Raw genomic sequence first — 26,766 nt, forward strand, 5'->3', positions numbered from 1 at the left:
CCCCTACCTTTAACCCCGTGCTCCCTGGAGCCCAACTGTGCGCGCAGGAGGCCACCCAGTGGTGACACGCTGACCGCCTCCCCGCCTCCGGCGCCGCGCCCAGGGCCCTGCGGAGGGCGAACGCACGCGGGCGCACGCGGCCCGAGCGCAAGGCGACGCGGGGTCCGGCGGGGCGCAGCGGCGAGAGCCGGCGGCGCGAGGCGCGGGACCTCGTTGGCTGCTCCGCAGCGCTCCCCGCCCCTCCCGCCCGCGCGTCTCCCCTCCTTCCCGCGCCCGCGCGGAGAGGCGGAGGCGCAGGCAGCGCTTGCTCGGCGCCGGCAGCAGCCACAGCAGACTGGCGCGCGGCGGCCGCGGCTGTCGGGCGGGCGCCGTGGGCTCGGCTGGGAACAGCGCGGACCGGGACACTGCGGCGGCGGCTCGCGCGGGCGCGCACTGCTGCCCGGCGGGCCCGGGCTGTCGGTGGCTGGCAAGTTGGCGGGGCTGGCGCCTGGTCAGCTAGCTGCAGGGGCCAGGTAGGTTCTGGCATGCCCGTCTCCTCGCGCCATCCGCGTACTGGGATGAGCCATCCGCTGGGGCAAACTTTCCTCACTGGCTTCATGGCTCCTCAGCTCCAAAGTTTGTTTGCGGAGAAATACACCTGAAGGGTCGAGAATAAAAGCTGCCTCTCCTGGCTGCTTTGCTTCAGGGGGGTTATTTTGCCTTTTCTCGGGGGAGGATTGATTTCCGGATAGGAAGACGCCGCATCCCTGGCAGGAGCGTGGCGAAAAGCGAGGTGGGTTCCCCTGGCTTATCCTTTACGCAGCGGTTTTGGCCAGTGAAAGTTGGGAGGAAAAGTTATGAACCATGAGGGTGCAGAGGAAGAACCCCAGGTCCATGGTGCAGACAGTGGAAATGGGAAACCTTTTTTTTTTTTTTTTTGCCAGAACCCTCCTTCTGGCTTCCAGCTCTGAGCAAGCCAGGGTGGAGGATGCTTCTATTAGCAATCAAGTTTTCCAGCTGCATTCTGTTTGCACTTTAAAATCTGCAGTCTTGGACGGAATCCTCCGTTGCGTTCATTTGCCAGGTTTTCTCTGATGGGCAGTGATCCAGTGTAATTGAGATTGGGCCGCTCGTCTTTGGATGCTTCTCAGTTCTCTGAGGAGCCCTGCGAAGCTCCCCAAGCAGGTACCAGAATACTGAGATCAGAAAACTAGGAAGTGCTAACCGGGCAGTCCAAGTCATAGCACCTTGGGGGATTTTTTGTTTGTTTGTTTGCTTGATGTGAACAGGTTCTGGGCTCTGCTTGTGCAAAGCTCCACGGCCCGCCAGTCCTATCCTTCCTGGTATCCTTCCCTGTATCGCATTTGTTTATTGATTTACAACACAGAGATGCGCCCGGAGGAATGATTTAATAACAAACGGTGCCCGCTATGGGAAGGAGAGCAAATCTCCGTTCTGAGCCTAAGGGAGGAACACAGACAGAGCTCTGGGAAAGGGGTGGCTAAATCTGTTCATCTCAAACCAAGATGTGCGGAAACAGCTAGAGAAAGCAACAGACAGGAGATGTGTCATGTGCAGGAGGGAGGTCAGAAACCCCAGCTCATATGGTGACTAGCTAAATGCAGAAATAATTTAAAGATGATTAAGCAAGAATAACTGGGGGTAAAAAAGTAGGAAGACTGTGAGTGCTGTGGTCTCCGTCTACCCCTACAGAGATGAATATCATACCAGCTGAAAAAGAATTCTGATCTGTAAATAGATTAAAAACAGGAATTAATCAGAACAATGAATCAGAGCCCTTCTGAGATTGAAAGGAGGAGTAATTGCTTTTGAAACAGCTGTTATGTCTCAATACTGAAGTCAGATGTGTTACTTTTTCCCTGTTAGCCCTGTTTACTAACAGTAACCCGACTTTGGCTGCTGTAACCTGGCATCTGAGTTTGTGGTTTTAACCCTTTGTGAGTCAAGGTACTAGCAACGAAGTTGTCTGGGGTTAATATCCATATCCGTTTGAACAGTGCTTGCAAAATGCCTACTATGTGCCAATTACTAAGTGCAATAAGAGGTTCTCCCAAGTATTATTCATAAAAGATGTGTGATAGGTTCAGCTTTCTTAATGGGAAGACTGCAAATTATAAAATTAGGGGCTTCAGGGATTACTCATGTTTGAATGCTTGCTTGTAATCTGTTGAGAGTCAACATGTGGTTTGAGGACCCCTGAAAGAATCCATATCCATCAGGAACATAAAGCCAATTGCTGCACATTTGTTTTTACATGAGTGGTGGGATTATATGCATGGGCCTCCTGTCTAAAGATGGGCTATTGGAGGCATTGAGTGGCTAATTGATTTGCAGCAGAATAGATTCAGGCACTGCCTGCCTCAGCAGACAATAACATTCAGCCCCATGCCCTACTTGCTATCTGGATGTCGTTAATGGCAGCCTGAAGACATGAAGGCATTAAGTTCATTTCTGCAGGAGAACGCTAACTTTTAAATATCCTTTACAACACAACCAGATAGCCCAAGTGTTCCTTCAAATGGGAACAAAACATTTAATAGGATCAAAGTGCTGAGCAGTTTCAACTCGAGCAAAAGATTAGCTGCGGACAACAAGCTGTGGCCTTTCTGTTGCTGATTTATGTTCAATTTTATCATTGTCACATTTCATATATGCCTACTTATTACAAAACAATAACCTTTTCGCTCTGCTGGCAAGGTATGTCTTTCTCTTTTATAAGTTCCTAACTCCTTCTCATCCATTTAGTACACATTTTCCAGCTTTGTTTTTACTGCATAATTTAAGTGTCCAATTTGAAGTTCTCATTAACTCTTAATATGTTTTGTGCTGAAATAGTATATAGATATAATTGCCCCTTTCAAACTGCCAGATCTATATATAGCTCAGTGCATTGTTGCAATGCCACCAAGCAGAGAGGCTCTATTTCCCAGTCACCAGTTAGTAAGTTGTTAGCAGTCAGGTAATGTTATCTTATGCATTAGGAGATACGCAGATGGCAGGAGAATTTGTTGATGCTGTGCATGTTTGCTTGCCATCTCTGATTTAATCATTACCAGTCCAACTTTAATAACCCTTCTGATCTTAGGGAGGTACTTTGTTTCCCTGAAGATGGGCGTCTCTGAGGTGCTCCTATAGTTTTATTAGTCACTTAATGCTATTGGGCTACTCCTTTCTTACGCTTGAGATTAGTGCATTGGATAACACCCCTTTTTGCAAAGATGTTTGGCAGTAATTAGCATGCTGCAGCCACAGAATATTTTAAAATAGAACATTGCTTGAGATCGATGGGTTACAGATCTCAGTCTCAGATCTAATTTGTATAAAAAATTCAGAATTGAGTATCGGATCATGTGTGTGAAATGACTTTTGTGTCCACTCCCCTCAAGTGTTCTTTGCCCCTTAGTCCCTTTCCCCATTGCAGCTCAGTATGTCTCCTAAACACGATGGAATATTCCTTTTGAAAATTTGCTACAGGAGAAATGCACTTTCTCTTTGAAACTTTGTATGCCAAGTTTCAATCCACAGTACAGTTTTATTTCCCCCCCTTTTTATGTACATGTTATAAACAAGAAATAAGGCTTTGTAATAGAAGTGCTGGCAGAACTTTATTGCATCTCAAACAGCTCTGCTACTTGGAATGTAAATATTTGTAGAATCTTTACTGTGCAAGAAGCTGCCTTGCGAAAAAAAGTGAGAAGAAATGACTATTTTATTAAGTAGGATAAAATAATTCAGAAGGTATGCATATTCCTTATGGCAGACACATTGACATTTTAAGAAATAGATTATGTATGTTATAGCAATTCCATAGCACTCTCTTAGGTGCCTTTAGAACTCAGACTATAAATTTTCTGTGTTCTAAAATAGAACAGATTTGTTTTTCTAAATCGTGACTCTGAATGCCTTGCAAATGTTAAGAGATGAGCTCTGTAATTCAAAAAGCACTTTGATTATATAGCTGATAAATGAGCCTGACAGTATACTATTTTTAATAGAAGAAAGAATTATTGGGATCACAATACTTGAAAAACTCTTATTTTGGGAACTAGTGCAACTCAGTTCTCATGTGTCCTTTTGATTATAACTCTAAAACATTTCTCCAATTTGCCCACTTCCCTCCAGTCATATCATCCTACTCCAACTCACCATCTTCTCTCCTGAGACAACTACACTGCCTTCCCTGCCTTCTTTCTTGATTCTTTCCCCAAATTCTTCTCACACAGCTGTCAGGGCAGCATTTTTCTTTTTTCAATGTAAATTAAATTGGTACTTCTCTCCTCCAAGCACTTAGATGGCTTTCTGTGGTGTTCAGAGCTATTTGTGATGAGAGAGTCCTGTAGGATTCAAACACTACCAGTAAGAACTTACTAGGCTTAATTTTTTTTGTCTGTGGTTTTGTTGACCTCTTTCCTGCCTTAGGGCTTCATCTGTCCCGTTGTCTGGTAGCTCTCTTTAGCCTTTACCCCCAACACACAAAGACATGAACACACACACACACTCTGAAGATTTTGCCTGATGCTCATTCCTTAGGTCACAGTTCAAATACCAATTTCTAAGAGAGGGCTCTCTTTCATTTCCTTTCTTCTCTAAATTAGGGCACCTCTGTTAGTCTTTTTCTGTTCATATCCTCTATAACTTTCTGTTCATGTCCTCCTTATTGTAACTTGGAACTGTTTCCTCATCTGATACCTGTTGACTGTTCTGTGAGCCATCTTTTTTTTTTTTTTTTTTTGTGAGCCATCTTATAAGCAGTTGTTGTTCAGTCGCTCAGTTGTGTCCAGCTCTCTGTGACCCCATGGACTGTAGCACGCCAGGCTTCCCTGTCCTTGACTGTCTCCTGGAGCTTGCTCAAACTCATGTCCATTGAGTCGGTGATGCCATCCAACCATCTGGTCCTCTGTCATCCCCTTCTTCTCCTGCCTTCAGTCTTTTCCAGCATCAGGGTCTTTTCCAATGAGTTGAGTCTTTTCAAATGAGTTGGCTCTTTGTATCAGGTGGCCAAAGTATTGGAGCTTCGGTATCAATCATTCCGATGAATAGTCAGGCTTGATTTCCTTTAGGATTGACTGGTTTGATCTCCATGCAGTCCAAAGGACTCTTAAGAGTCTTTGATAGCACCCAAATTTGAAAGAATTGATTCTTCAGCACTGAGCCTTCTTTATAATCCAACACCCACATCCATGTGTGACTACTGGAAAAATCATAACTTTGACTCGACAGACATTTGTCTGCAAAGTAATATCTCTGCTTTTTAATACGTGGTCTAGGTTTGTCATAGCTTTTCTTCTAAGGAGCAAGAGTCTTTAATTTCATGGCTGCAGTCGCCATCTGCAGTGATTTTGGAGCCCAAGAAAATAAAGTCTGTCACTGTTTCCATTGTTAACCCATTTTTTGCCATGAAGTAATGGAACCAGATGCCAGGATCTTAGTTTTCTGAAAATGGAGTTTTAAGATAGCTTTTTCACTCTCCTCATTCACTTTCATCAAGAGGCTCTTTAGTGCCTCTTTGCTTTCTGCCACAAGGTTGTCATCTGCATATCTGAGGTTATTGGTATTTGTCCCACCAATCTTGATTCCAGCTTGTGCTTCATCCAGCCCAGCATTTCGCATAATGTATTCTGCTTACAATTTTAATAAGCAGGGTGACAATATACAGCCTTAGTGTACTCCTTTCCCAACTTTGAACCAGTCTGTTTTCACATGTCCGGTTCTAACTTGCTTCTTGACCTGCATACAGATTTGTTAGGAGCAGGTACATTATTCCCATCTCTTTAAGAATTTACCACAGTTTGTTGTGATCCACAGAGTTAAAGGCTTTAGTATAGTCCATGAAGCTGTGGTAGATGTTTTTCTAGAATTCTCTTGCTTTTTCTGTGATCCAGTGGATGTTGACAATTTGATCACTGGTTCCTCTGTCTTTTCTAAATTCAGCTTGTACATCTGGAAGTTATCAGTCCATGTACTGTTGAAGCATAGCTTAAAGGATTTTGAGCGTTACTTTGCTAGCATGTGAAATAGGTGCAATTATGCAGTAGTGTGAACATTTTTTGGCATTGCCCTTCTTTTGGATAGGAATGAAAGCTGAGCATTTCCAGTCCTGTGGCCACCGCTGAGTTTTCCAAATTTGCTGGCATATTGAGTGGCATATTGATGATGTTACAGCATCATCTTTTAGAATTTAACATAGCTCAGGTGGAATTCCATCACCTCCACTAGCTTTGTTCATAGTGACGCTTCCTAAGGCCCACTTGACTCCACACTACAGGGTGTCTGGTTCTAGATAAGTGATCACACCATTGTGTATATCCATGTCATTATGATCTTTCTTGTATAGTTCTTCTGTGTATGCTTGCCATCTCTTCTTAATCTCTTCTGTCCGTACCATTTCTATCCTTTATTGCGCCTGTCTTTGCATGAACTCTTCCCTTGGTATCTCAGATTCTCTTGAAGAGATATCTAGTCTTTCCTATTCTATTGTTTTCCTCTATATTTTGCATTGTTCGCTTAGGAAGGCTTTCTTATATCTCCTTGTTATTCTTTGGAATTCTGCATTCACATGGGTATATCTTTCCTTTTCTCCTTTGCCTTTTGCTTTTCTTTCTCAGTTTTTGGTGAGACCTCCTCAGACAACCATTTTGCCTTTTTGCATTTCTTTTTCTTGGGGATGGTTTTGAACAGTGCCTCCAGTACAGTGTTATGAACCTCCATCCATAGTTCTTCAGGTACTCCATCAGATCTAATCCCTTGAATCTGTTTGTCACTTCCACTGTATCATTGTAAGGGATTTGATTTAGATACCTGAATGGTCTAGTAGTTTTCCCTACTTTCTTCAGTTTAAGTCTGAATTTTACAATAAGTAGTTCATGATCTGAGCCACAGTCAGCTCTTGGTCACTTTTTTTTTTTTTTTTTTCTGCTGACTGTATAGAGCTTCTCCATCTTTGGCTGCAAAAAGTATAATGAATTTGATTTCAGTACAGGCTTCCCTGATGGCTCAGATGGTAAAGAGTCCAATTTTGGTATTGATCACCTAATAATGTCCATGTGTAGAGCCATCTCTTGTGTTGTTGGAGGAGGTTGTTTGCTATGACCAGTGTGTTCTCTTGGCAAAACTCTGTTAGCCTTTGTCCTGCTTCATTTTGTACTCCAAGGCCAAACATGCCTGTTACTCCAGCCATCTTTTGATTTTTTACTTTTGCATTTCATTTGCCTATGATGAAAAAGACACCTTTCTTTGATGTTAGTTCTAGAAGGTCTTGTAGATCTTCATAGAACCGTTCACCTTCGACTTCTTCACCATTACTGGTTGGGGCATAGACTTGGGTTACTATTATGTTAAATGGTTTGCCTTGGAAATGATCAGAGAGATTCTGTCATTTTTGAGATTGCACCCAAGCTCTGCATTTTGAACTCGTTTGTTGACTGTGATGGCTAATCCATTTCCTTTATGGGATTCTTGCCCACAGTAGTAGATATAATGGTCATCTAAATTAAATCTACCTGTTCCCATCCATTTTAGTTCACTGAGTCTGTCGATGTTCACTCTTGTCATCTGTTTGACCACTTTCAATTTACTTTGATTCATGGACCTAACATTCCAGGTTCCTATGCAATATTGTTCTTTACAGCATCAGACTTTACTCCCACCACCAGACACATCCACAACTGGGTGTTGTTTTTGCTTTGGCTCTGTCTCTTCCTTCCTTCTGAAGCTATTTCTCCACTCTTCTCCAGTAGCATATCCAGCACCTACTGACCGTAGTTCATCTTTCAGTGTCTTATCTTTTGCCTTTTCATACTGTTCATGGGGTTCTCAAGGCAAGAATGGTGCAGTGGTTTGCCATCCCCTTCTCCAGAGTACCACATTTTGTCAGAACTCTACACCATGACCTGTCCATCTTGGGAGGCCCTACATTGCATGGCTCATAGCTTCATTGAGTTAGATAGAGCTGCAATCTGTGTGATCAATTTGGTTAAGCAGTTACCGCATCTGTTTTCCTTGCTACTGCAAGGCAGCTCCTGTCATAGTACCTGGCTCACAGTGAGTTTGATCCACCCATGCAGCCTGCTGTTGCTGTTTACTTTCTAAGTTGTATCTGACTCTTTGTGACCCCAAGGACTGTATAACCCTCCAGGCTCCTCTGTCCATGGGATTTTCAAGGCAAGAATACTGGAGTGGGTTGCCATTTTCTTCTCCTGGGGATCTTCCTGACCCAGGAATTGAACCCCTGTCTCCTGCTTGGCTAGTAGATTCTTCAGCACCGAGCCACTAGAAAGCCCTGATCCCACCCATCACAACTGTGCTTTGGGGGCATCGAGTTTGCAACCTGTGACTGAGCACGCCTCTGACCAAGGATTCTGTGAAGATTCTCCCTGTTCAGCAAAAGTCTGCAGCTGGCTTTCAGAGTATTCTCTCTGTGGCATTGTGTATAGTCTCTTAGATCTCCTGATATCTACTACTTCAGACTTATTTTGTCAATATGGCAGTCATCCTTTTTCTTCTCAAGCTGGTTCAGATTTGGATGATGTCTTCTTTCTTTGACTCTCATCGTGGTCCTCAAGGCATGTGGCACCAGAGGTCTTTGGCATCATCTTCTTCCTTTGTTCCTGCAGGTAGTCAATTGTTTAAAAATACAAGAACTTTCATTCAGGTTATTATGCACCAATGTAGTGTCCGAGGGCTTCCTTGGTGACTCAAGTAAAGAATCCGCCTGCAATTCGGGAGACCCAGGTTTGATCCCTAGACTGGGAAGATCCCTTGGAGAAGGCAATGGATACCTACTCCAGTATTCTTGCCTGGAGAATTCCATGGACAGAGAAGCCTGGTGGGCTATAGTCCATGGGGTTGCCAAGAATTGAACACAACTGAGTGACTAACACCTTCGCTTTAGGGTCCAAGCACTTAATTTCCTGTATACGTTTTACCTAAATACGGCAGGTTAAGAAATGATCTTCCTTCCCACACTCCCTTTCTTGCTCCAGTCTTTCCAACCCATGGGTGTTGTGTTAATCCATCTTGTGTCATTGGACACTCACTGCTAGAGAAAAAGTGCCAGTGATGCAGCCTGTCTACGTGAGACTTCTTCCCCTGGTTCCCCCCACATAGAGCATTCCCACTACAGGCATCTTTCCTTACAATTCACTGTGACACGACTTCAGGGTCTCTGCACCCAGGGGTTCCATCTCAAGCCCCTCATTCCCATTTCAGTCCATCTCTACCCTCAATTCACTGTTACCTCTGACAGGAAAGCTCTTTACTTTCAGTCCTACCATTTATCCAGTCATGCCCATCCATGTCTCTTCAAGAAGTCTTTCTTGTCCTCCCAGACTAGATGTGCCCCGTGCTGTCTGCTCTTTCCTGTGTTTTAAAATGTTCTTTAGAGAGACAATGGATTAGAGTTTAACACTGTTCATTTTTTAACATCTGCCTTTCCTGATAGTCTGTGAGTAGAGTGGAACCTACATATTAGGATTTTGGTAAGTATTTGTGGAAGGAAAAAAAAGGTAGATTAGTTATATTAGGGCTTCTTTTTTTGAACTTAAAATTATTTTAGTGTATATGTAAAGATTTTATTTTACTTTACACAGGGTGACAAGCCATTCGTTGACAGTAGATGAATATCTTGATAATGATCTGAATTTAGAAAATTCTTTTAACAGACCTGTACCCTAGAAGAACCATAAGCTAAAGGTTGTCAGTATCATGGATTGGTCCTTGGTGTAATTGGTTCGTTTTAGTGCAAGGGGATAATTTGGAATTCTCAAATTTCATTTTTTTATTAGAATAAAACATTCGGATAAGAAATAACTAAATGACTACAAGAAATCAAAAGCATTTCTTCCTGAGCTATAAGTAATTGCTTATAAATGGATGAAAGCTTTATGAGCATTAAGCAGTCTCACCAGTTATCCTTCAAACAGAAAGCCCCTTTTATTGTGCTGAATATACTCTTTTTTCACTGCTTCCCAGTTAATTATCTTTCTAGAAACATGGACTGTCCTTCTTGAAATAATGGAAATCCCTTGGCTCTTACAGGACTTTTGGAGTTACCTGTGGGAGTGAGTCTTGGTAACCTACATCTTAAAACTTTTTGTTTTGAAGTTATTTTACTCATAGCAAGTTGCAAAGATAGTACAAAGAGTTCTGAATATCCTTCACCATCTACCCGTGATGGTGACATTGCCTATAGCTGTAGTATGATACCAGAACCAGTAAATCGATCCTAGTACGTTACATTAACTAGACAACAGATCTTATTCTGGTGTCACTATTGTTTTAACCTGATTGCAATAATGTGTTTATACCTCTGTGCTGTTTTATGCCATATATAGGTTCATGAGTCTAGAATTTTAATTTAAAGGACAACTATCCTGAGAGCTGCGGTTTCCATGTGAGCTTACACTGATGTAATATTTTTCAAGTTATCTTTGAGGTGTCAAAAGTTCCACTTCTATAGACCTTTTTCCATGCAAATATTTGTCTTCTTAAATATCATGCAGTTCTTTACCTTGGAGTTGCCTGTATGTTAAAAAAAATAAAAAAGTTGCTATGGAAATGGAAATCTTGGCATTTTATAAACCAGGATATGACATTTGGCTGGTTCTCTGTGGTCATTGGTTTCGGAATCTGTGTTGACTTTCAGTACTACTTTTAACAAGACCTGCAGGTAAACGTGTTTGTTTAATCAGAGTTGGATAGCACTTTTATGCCACCAGGATGAAGACCCAGCTGAATGCGTTCTTGTATTTAAAAACTGAATCAGAGTCCATTTTTATTTCTTACATAGAAATAGTCACTCTTTAAAATAACTTAACACGTTGCAGTAGACGGTAATGACCCTTTACAGGCAATTAAAATCAACCGAACAGTGTAGCTAGGGATCTAATCTTACGGCTGCTACTCACTTGGGCTGGCTGCCTCTGTGAATGTAAAGCAGCAGAAAGTTGCTGATTACCATTCCTTGTTACTAATTCTGATGAATATTCTGAGGCCTCTAGAATATAGATAAGGCACAGTTGTACCCAAGTTGGGTGCATAGAGCAGTAGACAGTACCTCCTTATCCTCACCCATTCCCTATACCTACAAAGGCGTTCACATTTATATATTAGGCAGTTTGCCATTTTTCTCAACTATTCTCAGTGACTCTTTACTGGGACTTCTTTTAGTTTTGACAAGCAAAACCAACTAAGTGCTGTGTATACCTGCTGTGCAGTTTGGAAACTTGAGTCTTACGTGTCAAATATTTTCTCGCTCATATTCTCATGCCATTAAATAAAATGTTTCTCATATGCAGTGGAAAGATAATACATGTTTATATTTAGTGCTAATTTACTGAATTGTTATTTCACTAATATTAAGCAGTAATTGCCTCTGTGGGGTTGTTGTTGTAGTACTCATTAGAAATATTAGTTTTTAAAAATAACAAAAAGGTCTTAGTATATAGGTTTTGTTGTGTCATGAAACAAACCATATATTCTGTAAAGGTTCTTATACATGGAGGGTATACATATCTCCAAAGATGAGAAATGCTAGGTTTACAGGCATTATTTCTTTTTAATCTAATAGGGTTATAATTGTCTGTTGCTGTAAATGTTTTTGCATTACAACTAGCTTGGGAATACCTTGTCAATTTTCCAGAAACTTCTTATGGAGTTTTCTTTCTGAATCTCGATTTTCTTTTTTTAAATTATGATTCCATCTGATTATTAGTAATCTGATTATTTATTTGTCATTCTTCCCACCCACTTTGATTTATCTACCCAACACACCTTACCCAAGACGTAGATTAGAATAGGGAATAGATTAATCCCAAATCATAAAGTCATAGGACTTCCCAGGTGGTACTAGTGGTAAAGAACTCACCTGCCAATGTAGGGAACGTAAGTGATGGAGGTTTGATCCTTGGGTCAGGAAGATCCCCTGGAGGAGGGCATGGTTACCCACTCTAGTATTCTTGCCTGGAGAATCCCATGGAGAGAGGAGCCTGGTGGGCTGCAGTTCATAGGGTTGCATAGAATCTGACAGGACTGAAGCGACTTAGCATGCGCGCGCGCGCACACACACACACACACACACACACACACACACACACACAACTTCATAGTGTAAGAAATGCATCCATTTTGTATGCATTCAAGCAGAAGAGAATAAAATCTAATGATGGGGAGGCTTTTGCAGTTTTATATATAGGGTTAAATGTCAGTGTTATTTAAAGTTAGTATCTTCTTCCTCCTTTCTTTTTCATCTCCCCTTCTCTTTATTTCCTTTTCTTAGTTTTATTTCTTGCTTTAGGGTCATATTTTTGAACTGACTCTTCTATACTGACCCCTAGTAGGTAAATTTTTTCAGTTGTCTGTAATTGAAAAAATTACATATGTTTGTAGGTGTCCCCCACCCCCCACCCCCAGGGTGGGGAAAGGAAAGTCTAAACTGTGTCTGTCAAGTTTGATTGTCAGAGAAAAATAACTTTAGAAAAAGATAAAGCACACATCAGCCCTGTGGGAGACTGTCTGCAAAGATGGCTGCAATAACACTGTCCTTGGTACTCTGCTCTTTCTTCCCTTTAAGCAATGAATCTATTTCCCTTCCCTTTGGGCTAAGTTATAGTATTTGAGCAATAAAATGTAGATAAAGTGAAGTGTAGGTATGAATGTAAATGCTGATCCTCAATCTTAAGACACTGGGAGGTTCCATTCTTGCCATGAGTTGTTGTTTTAGTTGCTAAGTCACGTCTGACTCTTTGCAACCCATGGACTGTAGTCCGCCAGGCTCCTCTGTCCATGGGATTTCCCAGGCAAGAATATTGGAGTGGGTTGCCATTTCCTTCTTCCAGGGATCTTCCAGAACCAGGGACTAAACCTGTTTCTCCTGCATTGGCAGGCGGATTCTTTATCACTGAGCCCCCTGGGAAGCCCATCTCTCCCTGAGACCACCATGTAAAAAGTCCAGGAAAGCCTTGTAACAGTGAGTAGCCAGATAAAGGCAGAGCCAATAGCCAGAATTGGTAATCAGTCATGTGAGTGATCAGGTAAGCCATCGGAAGATTAATATTACGTGAATGACCCCAGGCGTAATGGCAAACCAATTGCTCAGGTTAACTCATGTCAAACACATAATAATCAGCAAATACATGTGGTTAAGTGATTCAGTTTGGGGGTAGTTTATGCAGCAATAAAACACACATTCTAATTTTTAAAACATATTACAAAAGATACTGCTGCTAAGTTGCTTCAGTCGTGTCCAACTCTGTGCAACCCCATAGATGACAGCCCACCAGGCTCCGCCATCCCTAGGATTCTCCAGGCAAGAATACTGGAGTGGGTTGCCATTTCCTTCTCCAATGCATGAAAGTGAAAAGTGAAAGTGAAGTCACTGAGTCATGTCTGACTCTTCGTGACGCCATGGACTGTAGCCTACTAGGCTCCTCCGTCCATGGGATTTTCCAAGCAAGAGTACTGGAGTGGGGTGCCATAGGTAAATGTTAAAAACAAAAACTGGTCACATTTAAAAAAAATGTGGGATCTTATCTCTTTTTTTGTTATTTTATAAATATTTTTAGTCAGCTTTTCTTTTATAACTATCTGAAAATCTCAAGGGTTTCTAACGATAGAATCCCCTCCTCTCTGTTCCCTGTGAGCAGAGGGTTGGCTCTGGGACGGTCTGGCTCCCTTCCACTCTGTGGAGTGACTGTGCTTCTGCCCAAAGTTGCTTTCCATTTTGGAGTCCAGGTTGAAGGCCCAGCTGTAGTGGATACTGTGGTGCTCTCCCCAGGTCCACCTCTTCAGGGCCGATGTATCTACCCATGTCTGCTTGGAAAACCAGCTATCAGTGGCCCTCAGCTTCCTCTCTCACCTAGGAATTTCTTTTTGTGTAGGGAGCTGGCTCAGCCAATTTATGCCTTTTCTTGGGTGGTGGCTCATACAGGTGACTGGCTGATACAGGGACAACAAACCCTGGTTCCCAGGTTTTGGCACAACTCTGAAGGATCATCCCAACTCCAAAAGCCTTTTAGGACCAACTGATGCCTCCATTGCAGCTACTGTACCAGTTCCCCTCTGGCTGTTCTTGCCTTTTTTCTTTTTTTAACTTCCTAATACCTCCCCCCCCCACACACACACACTTTTTTCACAATCATTTCTCCGTTAAACCTTCTTCGTCTCAGATTTTGTTCCTAGGGAATTCAAGTTAAGAAGGGTCCTTATTTCGGCTATATTGTTATGGAAGGGAATAGAAACCCAAGGGGCTTACCTGAACTGTGCAGTTGCTTTCAAAACTTTGGTTAGAACTGGTCATATATCCGGTTTTCTAGCATTTCATTGGCCAGAAGCCACCATATGGTCAATAAAAAGATAAAGTAAATGTTTACAAATAATAGTAAGTCTACCATATTGTACCTCATGCACACAAAGTATGCTTTTAATCACATGTATACAAATTTTGCTCACTCCCTCTACAAAAACTATACCCCCAAAGTCTTATCTAATCATATCATCAGGCTAGAAGTCTAAGATTTTAGTAAAGTCCCAACATCTTATGAGACTAAACCAGACCCTTCCTAGCACATTACAGTTTCTTCCGGGTCCTGGTGTATGTCTCATTTCTTAATATTCTATCAAAAAACTGCATGGGCAAGACAATGGGCAGAAACGCATTCCACATATAGGTCTGGGGTTGAAGAAGAACTATTTGTGAATCATGAGTACAGTTTACATGTATGATTGATTTATTGCCACAATGATTCTACATAAATAGCAACCAGAAAATTTCAGTAGCCTCAAAGAGAAATTTATCTAGTTTTCACGTTTGCAGGTTGGCTGGGGTGGCTCTGCTGAACTCAGCTACGCTTGCTCATGTTTTTGTGGATGAGTTGAGGGTTGGCACATCTTGACTGGGCTTTGCTCAAGCTGCAGGTCTGGCTGATTCAGGTGTTTCCACACGTTATTCCGGGGTGCAAGCTGAAGGAGAAGCTCCGTGGTGGAAACTATTCTCATGCCAGGTGCATGAATACAAAAGGATAAGTAGAAACACAGAAGGTCGATTACAATCTTGGCTTGAAACTAGCATGTCACCTTGGTATGTTCTGTGGGCCATAACAAGAAACACGGCCAAAGCCAAATTCCAGGGAATGGGACTATCCTCTGCCCCTTAAGTGGGAGGAACTGTCACATGGCCAAGGCACAGGTAGGGAGGGTTGGAGAATTCTGCCGTACCAGCAAGCCTCATATCCATTAAGCATTGTAAATGCCCTCTAGATTTTAGTTGCTTTTCAAATAAGGAACAGGAAATGTAAATGTCAGTTTATTGCCTTTGAATGAATTATAACTCTTTAATTGCTGCCTGAGTGGAAGAGTTCAGTATGAGGTGCAGTAATAGAAAATATAATGAAGGCTCTAAGGGAGCATACAGTCCAATGGGAGGAACTGGCATGTATTTAGAAACCTAGTGAACAATATTATGAAATTGTGCCTGTCATAATGCTTGTGCGTCTTGATCCAGGCAAACTTTGTTTACCACTTAATAGTCTGTGACCTTGGCTACATCTTTAAAGTTGGAATATTGATTCCAACTGTGTAGATTTGTTGTAATAAGTATAGGAGGTAAGGACCTTAGGGGAGAGTCAATAGTTTTGCTACCTATCGATATTTGTCTTTGTACAATATTAGTGGTGGTGTCCTTAGTATTCTCTATTTGAATTCTCTCTCTCTATATATATAAATTCATAGAAAAATGGAAATGTGATATATGTGAAAAGACAAGGGGGTTCAGAAGATAAGGAATCTGAGCTGACTATCAAGCAGAATGATCAGGGAAGGCCTCCTGATTGTTGGGAAGAGCTGTCCTGGCAAGTTCTTGAACCAGTAGATCATTTCCATGCTTGTTGCAGTGGAGAACATGGTAGGTGGATAGTTGGCAGGTTGTAAATTGTGACAGGGGAAGATTTTGCTTTGGGTGGAGTGTCAGGTATTAGAGCATGGAAGTAGATTGGAGGTTGTGTCCTGTTGTGAATCTCAGGTACTAAGAGACCAAAGGGAGGGGTGGATCTAGGTAAAATCCCTCTTTGTATTGCTTTCATGTTAGGTCCAAAAATGCTTATACAGCTTAGCATCTTAGATTATATTTTACTAGTGAGACCAAAAAGATTCATTGAATACCTTAGGTCAAATAACAGATTACCAGCCTAACCAGAAATGGAATCTGCCTGTCCCATGTCCAGAAGCAATGCATATTTTACCCCAGAACAGCCTCCACTTATAAGAAAAACTATATATATATATATATATATATATATATATATATATATATATATATATATATAACTGTAAATGAGAGCTATTGCCTTGTCTTCCATAGTGATAGTGAGTGAACTTTTCTACTCATCTCAGACCCCAAGTAGACTCATTTTTCTCTCTATGTAAAATTTCATCTCTGACTAAAATTAACTTTATTTTTCAGGACCTATTTCAGCTTCCTTTCCCAACTTCCCTTCCCAGCTTAACCCTGTCATTTCCCTTCTTTCCAAGGTGGTCTGCTCTTTCCTCTTTTGGTCATGGAGACTTTGATTGGCTCCTTTTCCTTCTCCCTCAAATGAATCATTTACTTTTCTCCCCCCTCTCTTCCCCCTTCATTGTAAAGAGAGGTATGCAAAATCTAATGAAAACTTTCACCTGTCACTGGTGCTTTCCTCTCCATCATCCCGCATTAATATCTGGAATCCTCTTGATTTTTTTTCTTTAAGATTTATTTATCTATGGCTACACTGGGTCTTCTTTGCTGTGCAGGCTTTTCTCAAGTTGTGGCGAGTGGGGGCTGCCGCTTGTGGTACACGGGCTTATCATTGCAGTGGCTTCTCTTGTTGCAGAGCATACGCTCTGTGGCACACAAACTTCAGTAGTTGCAGTTGCAGTCTCTAGAGTACTGGCTCAGTAGCTGTGTTGCACAGGCTTAGTTGCTCTACAGCATATGGGATCATCCTGGACCCGGGATCAAACCCAGTATCCCTTGCATTGCAAGGCTGATTCCCAACTAGTGGACCACCCAGTAGCCCTTAATGATTTTCCTTCTTCTGTCAAAATAATGTGCTATGCTTATGAGCACAATTATGAGTTGCTCAGTCGTGTCTGACTCTTTGCAACCCCATGGGCTGCGGCCCAACAGGGTCTTTTGTCCATGGAATTTTCCAGGCAAGAGTACTGGAGTGTGTTGCCATTTCCTGCTCCAAGCAATCTTCCCCACCCAGGGATTGTATCTGCATCTCTTGCGTCTCCTGCGTTGGCAGGCAGATTCTTTACCACTGTGCCACCTTGGAACCCCCTTGAAAATCATACCCATCTTTTAAACAATTCACCTTAACATCTCCCTTCTCACACCTCTGTCTCTCTCGCTCTCTCTAGTTAGTTTAATCTAAAAGTCTAAACCTATTTATCTTAATTGTTTGCTTTATTACTGTAAGAAGCTATTGATAATCGTTTACCCCTTCTGAAGGAAAGGATGATTTCTTTCCTGCCGCATTGTTGATGGCAGGCTTGGTCCCTTGACTTACTTTGGTTAAAGGAATGTGAACATCTCACATTTAGTCCCTCCCTGCAGAGACTCTGGAGCCCATCTGTGGTTCTGTGTGTCCTCATCTGCTTCTGCAGCCATGAAAGCCTGAGCTTAGATGGAGTTTCCGTGAGCCTCGGAGCTGAGTGGCTGCCCTGAGCAGAGCCCCCTGTGGACTTGCAGTGGACATCAAATATGAGCACGAGTTGCCATCTACAGAGATTTGCAAGTTGTTTGTTGGTATAGCATAGGCTCCTTTATGCCGGTCAGTATACAATGTCTACGTGGATGTTTCAGAGCCCTTCAGCCTTGATACGTAGAGAGCTGACCTTGTCAAGCCAGAGTCCTGGCCAGAGTTACTTTTCTACCAATGTGTTGTCCATTGTGCCCACAGGAAAACAACACCAGAATCAAGTCAGTTGCTCAACCCCGAAACCTAGGATTTCCTGCTGACTTCTTCCCCTTTTTTGAGGCATAAATTAGCAATAAGTCCTGTCTTTCCTACGTCCAGAACATCTGCTGAAACTGCCCAGTTCCCTCCACCTTTAATGCCAACAACTTCAGCTAAACTACCATCATCATTTTTCTCAATTATTGCAAAAGCATACATTCTGGCTTCTGTCTCCAATATCTATTCTTGACTCTTCTGATTCTGTTTTCACACTGCATCATGTGTTTTAAATACAAAACCCTGTTGAGATGCTTACCCAAACTCTGATAAATTTCAGTTGATCTTAAGTTAAAGTCCAGGTTACTTGACATGAGTCCTGAGGACTCTGTGTGATCTCTCACCCTCCTGCCCCCTCTGGGCCTTATTATGGGGGAGGTCCTCCTTGTGCTTTCTGATTCTAACAGTGATGGATGTCTTCCATTTCTTGGCCAGACCTTTGCATATACTGTTACAAATGGCTGGGTTACACTTCCCATTGCCTCTGCGTCACCTTCACACATATCAATAGGTTCATACATACATACCCAGCAGCCATTGCCTGGCTTACTCCTCCTCCTCTTAAGAATTTCAAATTAAACAGCATTCCTGAACAGGTTATGATCTTTTGCTCTACCTTTTGTATCTCTCATTATTCTTATTTGGTGTGTATTTTCCAGATTGAGTAGTTTGAGAGAAGGAAACATGTCTTTATTTTGGCCCCTCTGGGTTATACTCCCAATGGGCAGAGAGTACCCTCTCAAAATTATTGAATCAATTAGAAAAAAATCTGCAAATAACCTGCAAACCACTCATGAGCGTTCCCTGTTTGAATTCTCGTAACTCTTTGTATAGTTGAGATTTTTCAGCACTGTTTAATGTGGACTAATTACGTGCTAAGTGCTATGCTAACCACTTCATTTAATCCTTACAAAAAATGAGCCACTTTTCTTATGATGCTTATATTGCTTCAACATAGTTATTTCTAGATTTAGAAAAAAATCTCCATACCTTTATTTTAACTCTGTTATTTTGGGCTTCCCAGGTGGTGCTAGTGGTAAAGAACCCCACCTGCCAATGCAGGAGACTTAAGAGACATAGGTTTGATCCCTGGGTAGGGAAGATCCCCTGGAGGAGGGCATGGCAACCCACTCCAGTATTGTTGCATGGAGAATCCTGTGGACACAGGAGCCTGGAGGGCTGGAATCCATGGGGGTCACATAGAGTCAGACACAACTGAAGCAATTTAGCAAAGGGCAGCACATGATAGCATTTGGCATTATATATTATCATTGGCTTTATACCCCTCTACACTATAAAATTTTCTACCTGCTGGTCACCTGTTTGTGGCATACAATCGGTATCTTTGTAGCCATTCCATATTCATTTAATGAATTAATAATCATGCTTAAATGCACATTATATTGTTGATATTACATGATGAAGAGGTCTGACAGAATGTGGTCCACTGGAGAAGGGAATGACAAACCACCTCGGTATTCTTGCCATGAGAACCACATGAACAGTATAGGACAGGATAGGACACTGAAAGAGGAACTCCTCAGGTTGGTAGGTGCCCAATAAGCTAATGGAGATCAGTGGAGAAATGACTCCAAAAAGAATAAAGGAATAGAGCCAAAGCAAAAACAACACCCAGGTGTGGATATGACTAGTGATAGAAGCAAGGCCCCGTGCTGTAAGGAGCAATATTGCACAGAAACCTGGAATGTTAGGTCCATGAATCAAGGCAAATTGGAAGTGGTCAAAAGGAGATGGCAAGAATGAACGTTAACATTCTAGGAATCAGCGAACTAAAATGGACTGGAATGGGTGAATTTAACTCAGATGACCATTATATCTACAACTGTGGGCAGGAATCCCTTAGAAGAAATGGAATAGCTTTCATAGTCAACAAAAGAGTCTGAAATGCAGTACTTGGATGCAATCTCCAAAATGACAGAATGATCTCTGTTCGTTTCCAAGGCAAACCATTTGATATCACGGTAATCCAAGTCTGTGCCCTGACCAGTAATGCTGAAGAAGCTGAAATTGAATGGTTATATGAAGACCTATAAGATCTTTTAAAACTAACACCCAAAAAAGATGTCCTTTTCATTATAGGGGACTGGAATGCAAATAGGAAGTCAAGACACACCTGTAGTAACAGGCAAATTTGGCCTTGGAGTATGGAATGAAGCAGGGTAAAGACTAATAGAGTTTTGCCAAGAGAACGCACTGGTCATAGCAAACACCCTCTTCCAACAACACAAGAGAAGATTCTACACGTGGACATCACCAGAAGGTCAAGGCCAAAATCAGATTGATTATATTCTTTGCAGCCAAAGATGGAGAAGCTCTATACAGTCAGCAAAAACAAGACCAGGAGCTGACTGTAGCTCAGATCATGAACTCCTTATTGTCAAATTCAGACTGAAATTGAAGAAAGTAGGGAAAACCACTATACCATTCAGGTATGACCTAAATCAAATCCCTTATGATTATACAGTGGAAGTGAGAAATAGATTTAAGGGACTAGATCAGATAGACAGAGTGCCTGATAAACTGTGGATGGAGGTTTGTGACATTGTACAGGAGACAGGGATCAAGAACATCCCCAAGAAAAAGAAATGCAGAAAAGCAAAATGGCTGTCTGGGGAGGCCTTACAAGTAGGTGTGAAGAGAAGAGAAGTAAAAAGCAAAGGAGAAAAGGAAAGATACACCCATTTGAATGCAGAGTTCCAAAGAATAGCAAAAAGAGATAAGAAAGGCTTCCTCAGCAAACAATGCAAAGAAATGGAGGAAAACAATAGAATGGGAAAGACCAGATATCTCTTCAAGAAAATTAGAGATACCAAGGGAATATTTCATGCAAAGATAGGCTCAATAAAGGACAGAAATGGTATGGACCTAACAGAATCAGAAGATATTAAGAAGAGATGGCAAGAATGCATAGAAGAACTGTATAAAAAGGATGTTCATGACCCAAATAACCATGACGGTATGATCAGTCACACTCACCTAGACCTGCACATCATGGAATGTGAAGTCAAGTGGGCCCTAGGAAGCATCACTATGAACAAAGCTAGTGAAGGTGATGGAATTCCAGTTGAGCTATTTCAAATCCTAAACGATGATGCTGTGAAAGTGCTGCACTCAATATGCCAGAAAATTTGGAAAACTCAGCAGTGGCCACAGGACTGGAAAAGGTCAGTTTTCATTCCAATCCCAAAGAAAGGCAATGCCAAAGAATGCTCAAACTAGCACACAATCGCACTCATCTCTCATGCTAGAAAAGTAATGCTCAAAATTCTCCAAGCCAGGATTCAGCAATATGTGAACTGTAAACTTCCAGATGCTCAAGCTGGTTTTAGAAAAGGCAGAGGAAGCAGAGAACAAATTGCCAACATCCTCTGGATCATCGAAGAAGCAAAAGAGTTCCAGAAAAACATCTATTTCTGCTTATTGACTATGCCAAAGCCTTTGACTGTGTGGATCACAACAAACTGTGGAAGATTCTGAACGAGATGGGAATACCAGACCACCTGACCTGCCTCTTGAGAAACCTGTATGCAGGTCAGGAAGCCATAGTTAGAACTGGACATGGAACAACAAACTGGTTCCAAATAGGAAAAGGAGTACGTCAAGACAATATACATCAAGTATATTGTCACCCTGCTTATTTAACTTATATGCAGAGTGCATCATGAGAAATGCTGGGCTGGATGAAGCACAAGCTGGAATCAAGATTGCCGGGAGAAATATCAATAACCTCAGATATGCAGATGACACCACCATATGGCAGAAAGCAAAGAAGAACTAAAGAGCCTCTTGATGAAAGTGAAAGAGGAGAATGAAAATTTTGGCTTAAGCTCAACATTCAGAAAACTAAGATTATTGCATCTGGTCCCATCACTTCATGGGAAATAGATGGGGAAACAGTGAGAACTGTGTCAGACTTTATTTTTTTTTGGGTTCCTAAATCACTGTGGATGCAGCCATGAAAATTAAAAGACACTTACTCCTTGGAAGGAAAGTTATGACCAACCTAGACAGCATATTAAAAAGCAGACATTACTTTGACAACAAAGGTCCGTCTAGTCAAGGCTATGGTTTTTCCTGTGGTCATGTATGGATGTGAGTGTTAGACTGTGAAGAAGGCTGAGCCTGAAGAATTGATGCTTTTGAACTGTGGTGTTGGAGAAGACTCTTCAGAGTCCCTTGCACTGAATGGAGACCCAACCAGTCCATCCTAAAGGAGATCAATCCTGGGTGTTAATTGGAAGGACTGATGTTGAAGCTGAAACTCCAGTACTTTGGCCACCTGATGCGAAGAGCTGACTCATTGGAAAAGACCCTGATGCTAGGAAAGATTGAGGGCAGGAGGAGAAGGGGGCGACAGAGGAATAGATGGTTGGATGGCATCACCGACTCATGGACATGGGTTTGGGTGGATTCCGGGAATTGGTGATGGACAGGGAGGCTTGGTGTGCTGCGGTTCATGGAAGTGCAAAGTGTCGGTATGCCTGAGCGAGTGAACTGAACTGATTACGATTATTATTAACTTTTTTTTCTCTGTGCCTTGTAACTAGTAGATGTCTCACTGGAAGGAAATATTTGTTCATTGATTCTTTTGTAGAATTAATGTGCTTGGAAATGACATGGTGTTGAATTCAATTATAAATGTATCGGTTACTTTTTGCAGGGTAACAAATCATCCCCAAATTTAGTGGTTTTTAAAACAGTCACTTTATCATTTACAGCTCTGTAAGCGAGATATTCAATCAGGGTTCTTCAGGCACAGCGCATCTTTAATCTGCGTCTGGGTCTGGGAATCTAAGATACCTTTACCCCCAAGTTTGTCGCCTCCTGGGGTAACTGGACTGACTGGGACCTGGACGGGTTGCTTTGTCATTGTTACTGTTACTGAACCTGTCATGGTCAGTAAGCTCACCTTGGTTTCCTTTACTTCCCGTGAGAGTGAAAGTGGAAACCTCTCAGGTCTAGCCCTGGATGGAGCAGAATGTCCCTTCTGCTGTATTCTGTTGAGTAAAGCATGTCACCAGGCCAGTCCAGAATCAAGAACAGGCGATACATACTTGATGGGAAGAAGCAATGTGGCACACAGCATTCGGAGGAACTGTTCTGCTTTAATTCGTTATTTATTTATTTGTGGCTGTGCTGGGGCTTTGCTGCATTCATTCTTTCTTTAGTTGCAGCAGGCGGGACCACTCTATAGTTGTGGAGTGTGGGCCTCTCCTTGCGGCGGCTTCTCTTGTTGCAGAGCACGGCTCTAGGGCTCATGGGCTACAGTAGCCGGGGCACTCGGGCTTAGTTACTCCTAGGCATGTGGGATCTTCCCGGCCCAGGAGTTGACCCTGTGTTCCCTGCATTGGCAGACAGATTCTTAACCACTGCACCACAGAGAAGTCCAAGAATTGTTGACTGCTATATTTTCAGACGATTTTCCACTCTAAGGGAACTCTGTATCTTCTAAATTTTCTTCTAGAAGTTTCCAAGGTACTCTTAAATGATATGGGGTGTGGGAAGTCTATTCTGTTAAATTCAATGTCTTGTAATTTATTGAAAGTTAATATTTCTTTTTTGTAAAACCTGAGGTAATTTCTAAGACTTACCCATTCTATTTCTCTCATTACCACATTTATTTTTAGTATTGCTAGACGTGTCTAACTTTTATGATTAAGAACAATATACAGAAATTAATCCTGGTGAGTGAATTAGAATGAGAAGTGTCACCTGCGAAGATAGCTTTGAACATTGTAAACTTGTTTCAAATATGTTGTGATGATATTTGATTGGTTTTAAAATTTACATATGCAAAGTGCAAACTCTGGAAAAAGAAACTCCTAAGTCCATTGTCATGTAAGTATGAAAGAAGTATTCTTCCTCTATGAGCGCTACTCTAACTTTATCTATTTAAAAAAATAAATGTACTGATCAATGCCATGAATAATTAAGTGAAAGGAGTTGTGGGATTTGGGGCTCTTTTCTTTTTAGTAATTGTAAATTCCATTTCACTAAGCCGCAGCTCAGTAAGTAGGCGGAACAAAGTCTGGGTTACTCCTTAGCCAAAAAAAAAAAAAAAGAACCAACAACCAACTCCCCAGTAAATTTTAGTTGTAGGCAGATTTTTGCTTAGAAAAGAGTTTTGCTTATAGATATTTTTCCCATATGATATTAAATTGTATGAAGAGGTTTATATATCTAATGAAATTATTCTTCCATGGATAACGATGAAGTCTTTCTTTCTTAAGTGGTTATAAACAGTGGTTTTTTGGTTCAGGACCAAACCTAGTATAAGTCTAATTTATCAACCCTTGTATACAGTCAATTTGCACTGATGATTCCCGTCAGACCTTTGAACTGATGAGACGGTGAATGGAGTCCTCTGATCCTTCTCATTACTTTGCTGCTTTAAAATTCTCTGTAAATGAAATGGATGGTATATTTAAATTGTCTGCTTCTCCTGCAAGTAAGTATACCTAGGAGGATGGGAGGGACATTAATTCCAGGGCAACATTGCTCATGCATCCGTTGAAGGGAAAAGGATTAATTCCAGGTCCATAAGGTTCATATTGATGCCATGTTGGAGACAGAACTCTGCCTCATAAACAGTAATACCTTGTAGTGAAAGAATTATAGTTTTTCCAGCTGGAAGGACCTTTGGTACTCAAGTCCATTTGCTTTGTTTATTTTGCATTCATTGACTTGCTCAGGATATGGGATCCATGGATTTCAATGTTGATGCTATTAATACATTGTAGGGTTTTCTGCTGTTGTTTGGTATACATTGTTTTAATGCTTTTTTGAAATAGGAGAGGTTGTTTAGAATATGTAACTACAGTACTATTTTTTTTTTCATATAAGTGTAGGCACTGGTGGAATTGCCCACTGCAAACATCCCTATAACCTAGCACACCCACGTGGAGTGCACTAGGATATTTCCAACAAACCAGATGCTGATAGCCTATTGAGAGGCTGCCTGTGCTTCTTAACTCACCCTCATCTCTCATTTCAGTTCAGTTCAGTTCGGTCGCTCAGTCGTGCCCGACTCTTTGCGACCCCATGAACCACATGCCAGGCATCCCTGCTGCTGCTCCTGCTGCTGCTGCTATGTCGCTTCAGTCGTGTCTGACTCTGTGCAACCCCATAGACAGCAGCCCACCAACCAACTCCCAGAGTCCACCCAAACCCATGTCCATGAGTCGGTGATGCCATCCAGCCATCTTACCCTCTGTCGTTCCCTTCTCCTCCTGCCCTCAATCTTTCCCAGCATCAGGGTCTTTTCAAATGAGTAAGTTCTTCGCATCAGGTGGCCCAAGTATTGGAGTTTCAGCTTCAACATCAGTCCTTCCAATGAACATCTAGGACTGATCTCCTATAGGATGGACTGGTTGGATCTCCTTTCAGTGCAAGGCACTCTCAAGAGTCTTCTCCAACACCACAGTTCAAAAGCATCAATTATTTGGCACTCAGCTTTCTTTATAGTCCACTTCTCACATCCATACATGACCACTGGAAAAACCATAGCCTTGACTAGATGGACCTTTGCTGACAAAGTAATGTCTCTGCTTTTCAATATGCTGTCTAGGTTGGTCATAACTTTCCTTCCAAGGAGTAAGTGTTTTTTAATTTCATGGCTGCAGTCACCATCTGCAGTGAGTTCGGAGCCCAGAAAAGTAAAGTCAGCCACTGTTTCCACAGTTTCCCCATCTATTTCCTATGAAGTGATGGGACCAGATGCCATGATCTTTGTTTTCTGAATGTTGAGCTTTAAGCCAACTTTTTCACTCTCCTCTTTCACTTACATCAGGAGGCTTTTTAGTTCCTGTTCACTTTCTGCAATAAGGGTGGTGTCATCTGCATATCTGAGGTTATTGACATTTCTGCCAGCAATCTTGATTCCAGCGTGTGCTTCTTCCAGCCCAGCATTTCTCTTGATATACTCTGCATAGAAGTTAAATAAGCAGGGTGACAATATACAGCCTTGATGTACTCCTTTTCCTATTTGGAACCAGTCTGTTGTTCCATGTCCAGTTCTAACTGTTGCTTCCTGACCTGCATACAGGTTTCTCAAGAGGCAAGTCAGGTGGTCTGGTATTCCCATCTTTTTCAATATTTTCCACAGTTTATTATGATCCACACAGTCAAAGGATTTGGCATAGTGAATAAAGCAGAAATAGATGTTTTTCTGGAATGCTCTTGCCTTTTTGGTGATCCATTGGATGTCGGCAATTTGATCTCTGGTTCCTCTGCCTTTTCTAAAACTGGCTTGAATATATCTTGAACATATCTCTTATTGGGCAGCATAAAATGTTCCCCTGAGAGTTTCATCTCTGCTCTTCCATGTGTCTTTGGCCTTTTCTGTCTTCTCTGTCTTCCGAAGTGCTCTCTCTCTTTCTCCTCTTCTAGAGAGTGAATTGTCAGTCACTCTGTTCATGTTACCCTACTGTATTGTGGCTTGGTTGTGAGAGGGTTTGCGAGAAGCTATATAATATTTGATAATTCTATTTTATAAGGATTTTTAAGTCAATGTCACAGCTTTTACTCTCCAGGGCTTCCTCTTAGCAGATGCTCAAATAATAGAAATAGATGCTAATATTGATCCTACTGGTAAAACAATACCAACCAGCGAACTGGGTCAAAGCAAGGTTTTTGCATAGGTTCACACCCCCAAGTGTGTACACACACACACACACACACACATACACACATGCATTGTGGGTGTGGGGGCTTTCTTGTATGTGTGCATATATAGATATATATGAATATAGTCTTTAAA

General features: G+C 41.8%; 1 protein-coding gene across 1 annotated transcript in view; it reads left to right on the forward strand.

The window, feature by feature from the left end:
- The first annotated feature begins 287 nt into the window (after positions 1-287).
- Positions 288-26,766, forward strand: part of CNTN3 (contactin 3) — a 408,740-nt gene continuing 382,261 nt past the window's right edge. Inside the window, exon 1 of the mRNA XM_015102330.4 lies at positions 288-512. The gene's annotated coding sequence lies outside the window, so the exon portion shown is untranslated. The remainder of the gene's footprint in view (positions 513-26,766) is intronic.

This window comes from Ovis aries, chromosome 19 (genome assembly GCF_016772045.2).
Source record: "Ovis aries strain OAR_USU_Benz2616 breed Rambouillet chromosome 19, ARS-UI_Ramb_v3.0, whole genome shotgun sequence".
Taxonomy (NCBI): Eukaryota; Metazoa; Chordata; class Mammalia; order Artiodactyla; family Bovidae; genus Ovis; species Ovis aries.